Source organism: Eucalyptus grandis, chromosome 8, assembly GCF_016545825.1.
Source record: "Eucalyptus grandis isolate ANBG69807.140 chromosome 8, ASM1654582v1, whole genome shotgun sequence".
NCBI classification, from domain to species: Eukaryota; Viridiplantae; Streptophyta; class Magnoliopsida; order Myrtales; family Myrtaceae; genus Eucalyptus; species Eucalyptus grandis.
In genome coordinates, this window is record NC_052619.1 from 63194660 (window position 1) to 63202070 (window position 7411).

At 38.7% G+C, this 7411-nt stretch overlaps 1 pseudogene; it reads left to right on the forward strand.

Annotated features, from left to right (window-relative positions):
- LOC104415582 overlaps positions 1 to 6828 on the forward strand; it is a 106458-nt pseudogene extending 99630 nt beyond the window's left edge.
- Positions 6829 to 7411: the final 583 nt, after the last annotated feature.

Genomic DNA, 7411 nt, shown 5'->3' on the forward strand with positions numbered 1-7411 from the left:
GGATTCACCTAATTTACATAAGAGAACAGATTGTTTCCTAATGAAACAGTATACACGTAAAAACATGATAAGAGATAGGAAGTTCTTTTTCATGAAAGGAAATGAAGACAACATTCGCAGTCCTCCACACTCACCTTCTTTCCAACCTCTTAATATTCAAAAAAGACATGATAGTGAATATAAATTTCACTTTCTTTAGACAAACTCACCTGCTGTTTTAATGGTATGGATACTCGAGAGGGATTCTTCCTGGTGTGAGTCCTACCATATTCAATTATCGAATGGATATCACTAAAATTTACCCATTCGCACAGAAAAGGGGTGATGACTACAAGAGGCATTCTTACTTTTCTGACAGATTTACACCAACTGAATATACCCTGATATGAGCACGAGCCAACATGCTCTGTTGTTAGAGTCTAGTCATATGAACTACGAGAACAAAAACCTGGATCAATTAGCAAAATAAAAGAAGACAAAATCCGGGTGGTACGACATAACTACCGTTATCCAGGAAATGCGAGAAACGGGCCATTTTACATCCCCACCAGATATGGCTTTAAGTACATGCTCTGTTCTGAGAAGAGCCCATTTCTGCTCTTTGAGTCATAAACATCGAGAACAAAACCTGTCTCGAGCATCAATCAACGAAAAGAAAAAAAGTAGAGGAAAAAATCTGGATGTACAAAGTGGTGTTGTGATCGAATTCTCACAATCTACTCGGTGTTGTGATCCAGTTCTCACAATCTAAGGCAAAGAACAATCCATTTCTACAGACAAGTGAAAGACCCCACATTGGGCTCTTAACTATGGAACAACAGTACGAGTTCATAAGGCATCAACAAGTTCACCTGATTTACTTAGAGTGCCGGTTCCTTAAACAGCATTCATGCGTAATGGAATATACACAGCGAACGTGATCAAAGATAAGAACAGAAAAGGATATCAAGATTTTGGCATTATTTTACTTGCAGTCCTCTAACTTACAGACGGAGCCTGGGCTGGTTAAGATACGTTTGAGGTGGACGAAGCTTACCTCCAACTACCTGTGATCAGCTGGATTGTTGTTCGCCATTAACCTTCAACTTTGCCTCGCTAATCTCTTCCTTGCTTGGCTAAAAATGAGAACACGGTGGGGCTGTCGCAGACCTTGACTATGAACAATTCCCTGGATTGGGCTTCTCTTATTAAAAAACTCAGAAATCCAATTGATATGATATTGACAAACAGTGTTAGCCATGTCCACGTTTGCTGACACTGTCATATCAATTGGATTTTCTGAGTTTTTTAATAAGGAAAGCCCACTCATTTTCCAAAATATTCTAACGGGTGAGTTTTTGTGAATGAGCCACCTTAACGTGTTTGAAGCATGGATTGAGATTATAGTTTTATGAGCCGTTAACTGATCTGGGCCATGTGAGATGGGTTGGTTTAAAAGGTCTAGTTACCCCTCTTACAAAAGAATCCGAATTGCTCTCTCTATGTTTTTTTTCTCTCTTTAATTTTTTTAATTGCTTATTATTTATCTATTTATTTTTTTGTCCTTTTGTTATTATACAACTATCCCTCATTAAAAATTATCTCAATAATTAAAATGATATCTAGATTTTATTGACTAGTGGTGAAATGAGAATGTAAATGGACTTAACTTTAAAAAAAAAAAAAATTAGAGACATTAACTATGAACATTGACTTGGCACCTCGATATTGCTTGATGCACTTTTGAGAAGCTCACCATGATGATTAGTCTTTTATTTATTTATTTGATTTGATTTGATATAGGGGAGTCCAATGAAAATAGAATAGGTTTTTATGAAAAGCTCACTCCATGAACCTCTTATGGAGATGGAATAGATTTTTCATATTAATATAAAAAGCTCACTGCATGGACATCCAACGTGTGGTTTTTCATATTTATGTCATGGAGTTAGAAATATGCACTTCGAATGCTACTATATGTTATAGAAGTGAGGTTGCAGGAAATGAATTACGAGGATTTGATTTTCCTGATAAAATAAAAGAAGATAGAACTCTTAATTATTAAAAACTTAATCGAATCATATATATTGACGTCCTCCGCAGTAGAGCTTAACCTTGGAGGTCAATGGTCTGAGTATTCCAGCCCGTTGGCCGTGGTGTATGTTTGCTCTTTTTTCCTTTTTTTGGCTTAGTTATTGTGCATTCTTGTTAGAAAGTTTAATTTGTTTTTCCTACTCCTGTACTCGTTCCGCTCCTGCCTTCCTTCTTTAGAGAGAAAAATCAACGAGGAAGGAAACCGTCACTTTCCATTTTCTGATTTGGTCGCCATCACATATGTTTCTTCAGCGACCAAATCGAGAGAGAGGGGGAAGCGAAGTGTCCGCGAAAGTGGAGTTCGCCCTCAGCGGCAGCGCCTCGAAGACCTTGGCTCGCTCCATCGCTTGCCTCTCCCGCGTCGGCAACGACGTCGCCATCCAAGCTTCTCCTTCCCAGGTGATTCATCTGAAATCCACGTCGGGTGAAATAGCTACAGCAGTTGCTTCTTCGTGTGCCCTGCTGAGCGATGCTGAGTAGTTTAGATGCTATGATGCCGTGTTAGGTGTTGGCTCGTTTCACTCGATGCGGTGTCCGATTGAGAAATTCTGAGAGTCCTTCCACCGATTGCCGAGCGCGTGGAGCTTTCGGCGGTGGATTTGAGGCAGAAATTTGTTAACTTGGGGTGCGATTGGTCCTGTGGACGATGGTTAGAACTTGGCGTGCGCAAATCTGAAGTCCACTGAAAGAAAATAATACTGTCGATGGGGTGATTCAAAGTCGTTATAATGTAAGAGGCAATTCACTGCTATAGACAGGAGCACCATTAGTATTAGGGGTACTCATGGACAATGTTTAATGGTGAAATCATAGGAAAAAACCCCAATGGATAACCTTCAATGGGTGCTGCTATTCTGTCTTGCTAATGCTTTCCTGGTGTGTCTAGTTACTTTGATGGGGTCGTATGGAGTTTTGCGACACTCATAACTGAAAGCATGAAGTCTTGAAACTGACATTTTCATTGAGAGAAAATGGCTGCAGAATGCTGTGATGAGCATTACTAAGTCATGTCGTATGAGTCCACCGGGATTAGCTTCTCTAATTTCTCATCATGCAAAAGCAATGTGAACTCTGTCTTATGGATTTTGCAGTGCACCAATATGACCTATAAAGCCAATGGATTCAAAATAAAGAAATGGGGGCAACTTATTGAATATTAGATTCCATGTATATGACTTTTACTTCTTTTTGTTGGCAACTTACCATTTTAAGTCTTCTGACTCAATCGTGCTAACTACATATCATTCAGTATGTTTTTTAACTGCAAGAGAATTGGAGGCTGGCGCCTGTCAAACCTGCATTCATTTGATAAGAAGCTTCACCATGCAGATATACATGTTTATCTCGCTGTGCCAACTGTGAGTTGTTGTTCATGCATATGTGATGTTGTCATATGCATGCAGGCATTAAGGAAACATACTGGATTACTTGCAATGTTGACCCCGACATACAACAATTATATCTGGATAGGAGAAGATACCTAAGCAATTTGTATAGAGGCCTCATGATCTGAGCAGATTGCTTGCAAATTTTCAGTCATCCTTTCAGGAAATTACTATCATTGCAATGGAATACAACTCTGATCCTTCTGATGCTGCAAGCGAATTTGGTGGGAAAGCTGTTGAATTTTGAAGCTACATTGATCCTACCAAAGGTAGAGATTAACTTTATTCTTTACAACTGAGTATGGAGAAGAATGTCATGGTTCAGATTCTGGTTGCAGAGAACGACTCTTTGCTGCACACTCAGCTGTGGATAGATCCTGGAGAAGAGTTTGTGCATTATGCTCATAATGGTAACCCAGTTGATGTGACTTTTGCTGTCAAAGGGTTGAACGTGTTCCATCTGATTCGTTTTTTATTATATTATCTATCAAGACATTTGGGTCATAAATGCAGGTAAAAGTTCCTGAACATATGACTTCACTTTCAACTTAGCTCCATTTCCTTAAAATGAGTCCATTTAGTTGCTGAAATGCTATTGGAGCCACATTCAGGACCATCTTTTATGTTGAAGTTTTTCCTTGTGTTTCCCAGTGAACATGATAATATTTAAACTCTGTCCATCTCATGGAAATCCAGGCATTTCTTGCATTCTGTGAGGGGTGTGAAGTTGACATACATTTGTACTTGGAGAAGGCTGGTGAGTAAGTAAATTCTGAATGCTCTTTCGACTCTTACCTTCTATTAATTTTTTTCCATGCTTCACTTCAATTGATTGTGCTATTTTATCTTGGAGTGTTGCAAAATTTTACTCTTTATTCATGCATCAAGAATGAAAAAGTTTTGGCAGAAATCCGTATATGTCCTACCAAACCTGTAAGCATTTCTGTTTTTCCACTATTTAGAGCGACTGTCCACCTGATTCCACAGACGAGATTGGGCAAAACTATTTTCCGCTTTTTACTTGACTGTGAACCCTGAGGATGTGTTGTACATATCTGTGCAACTACCTGTTTCTGGAAGACTGAACTCACATGCCTTTCTTGGGCTTCTCAGTATCGATTCAGTTAGTCTGCTTGTATCATGTCATTTGTCAGTGGTTCTAAATGTTTTTAAGAGGCAAAGGTACTGAACAAGATTGTCACTTACATATCACTAATTAGCACATTGTAAGTATGTTCATGCAGTTTGTTAGTAGTTGAATTGGATAATCCCTCTAAAGCGATTTTCTTCATTCTTTTCTTGTGTAGATGAAAATGGTTCTTCATGACATCATCCAGGTAATTGGGTTGATGCCAATGAGGATGAAGATGATGATAAGGAGGATGGTCATGAACTCTGTATTCGATCAACACCACCATACTGTGAAGATCAATAACGTCATGTTTCCTGTTTGACTATGATATCCTTGCTCTGTTAGTTTTACAGGTAAGTGCTTGTTCCTTCCTATGCTTGATATTTCCTGTCTTGTGTTCCTTCATATAGTTGGAGTAGTATCTTGCTTGCTTTAAGCATCCTTTGTCATTTTTTCTGTTCTCATTTTTTCTCCTACTTGACTATACGTTAGTTCTTGTCCCAATTTAACTGGTCCACCATGCAACAAAGCTGCCATTTTAATGCACTCCCCCCTTTCTCGTTTTTCAATATTAAGTTGATGTGCTTTGCTGAGTGAGGTATCGATATAGGTATGGTTCTGCACTTTTATTCTATCACAACTTGTTCCTGGCTTCCTCCTAATAAAAACAGAGCAGTGCTGATAGTACTTACAAGAGTCACATGCTTTATGGACAGGACCTAGCAGTTTAGAACCATTGGAAATTGTGTTTAGACCTTGTAAAATCTGTCAAATAATTCCTTTCTAGCTTTGCAACTTCAAATGTTGTGGTGGTGTGGGGGTGTGCCCTATACCATCTCTAAAACAGCTGTTCATGTGGAGATCTATGACTGATTAAAGTTTCTGCTGCCTTCTATACCGAGTTTCTCTGAGCTATTCTTGTAGTCCCTCTGTTTATGAAAATAATATGTCAGTTTTTCTCCCACTTTCTTTCTCTACTATTTGCAACAGCACATTCAAAACGTTAAGAAGACTGTTGAAGTTTTTTGACCAAATAGATCCCTTGCCGTAGAAGGCGTTCTGTTTTGTCTGTTGAAAACCATTCTAAGTCAATCTTGTATATTAAAAAGGAAGCAGTCAAAGGTTTTAGAGATGTTGATGTTCCTTTCTTAAAATCACATTCTAGAATGATTACATCTTTTTTTAAACTCCAACCACTTCAGTTTAACATTTCCTTGTGAGTTGCTTCCATTATCTATACTTGAGGATGGCGAATTTCTAGTGTTCTGATTTGTGGCAATATTTTCTGCTGAGGTAATTTGCAGTGTCAAGGTATCATAAAATTTACTTAAGGCTCGGATAAGGAGTTTGTTCTGCAGAATGAGTCCCTCCATGCATATTTCAGGATACATAAGTCGTGTCTGAGGTTTTTCTCTCACAGATTTTGTGTCGTGGCATCATGTTTTTTTATGTTGTATTTGTCACCTCAACCTATGGTCATTCATCCATGGACTTGACCCTTCAGGAAAAATGTCTTGATGTTTGTTCAGTTTTATTCTGTGCCATATATCTGCACATGAAGTCCGTACATTCATCCTTTCATGTTGCCCATGACTTTTAGAGGGGACTGATTAGCACTTATTTAGGGTGTCCCATTCATGGTCAAGGACATTTGATTTCTCCAGTGGCAAAGACCGATCGGTCATTCAGGCGGAAGTTATTAAGATCATATTGTTTCTTTAATGGAAAATTATCTTATTTGATAAGTGTCATTGAAAGCATTTAGCAGATTATGCTGTTTTAATCGTCTGCTTTTATTTGCTTTAATGTTCAATGAAGTTGGCCCATCTTGCTGTTTTGATTAGACGATATGAGGTGGATTGGATAGTGTAACAATTCCATAAGGACAATACCGAAACCCAGTTAGAGATGATCCGCCATGATGCAGGTGGTTGTAGAGATAATATTACCTCGCTTTGATGCAAACGAGGGACATATGAACACTTTGATGTTCCTCGTAGACGAACCAAAGTCTGGCCATTCAAACGACAATCCAGAAGACCATTCATCGTTTAGCCTTCCAAGGGGCCCTTTGATGCATTTGGTTGAGGTACCTTTTGGATATTCCTGTTCCCTCTGCTTTTCCTGCTTGTTCTCATCATGTGCGGTGGTTGAATGGATGGCTTGAACAATGAATTGACCAATTCTCCTTCAATCAATTCCATAGTCTCTAGCCCCTCTGCTCAGTTTCATTCGATACGATTTGATTTTCGGGGTGACTATTTCTTCATGGTCAGCATGATTCCTTAAGATGTCTACGGCATCACAAGTCATCACCCGAGTTGTATATTCACATTCCTCCATTCATCATTAGGTAAAATAGGAGGAAAAGAGGAAGTGATGAATTGGGTGAGGTTGGTTAAAAGGTTGTCTACGTTAGTATTGGCTGCGTCACATGAGACGATTGATGTTGACTGGGACGCTAAGGACTAGTTAGGCAAATTGTTTAAAAGCTTATGATTAAATTAGCACAATCAAAGGATTTGAGATTGAATTGGCAAGTTGTCAAAAGATTTAGGACTGAGTTTGCAAAATTAAAAAATTAAAGGCTGAATTAGTTGCCGTATAATAGGTTTAAGGATGATTTGAACAATTTTTCCCTCATAATGGCTAGGCAATATATAAATATTGAGTGAGCTGTGCTTGGACTACAAATGGACTTGGAGAAAAATGAGTCTGGCGTTTCGATCTGCTTGGATTGATTGTTGGCAGTTCAACTTGCGTCTTGGGCCTCGACATATTCGCATCGCCACCAAGAGTCTATTGTTTACAGATAATAGGA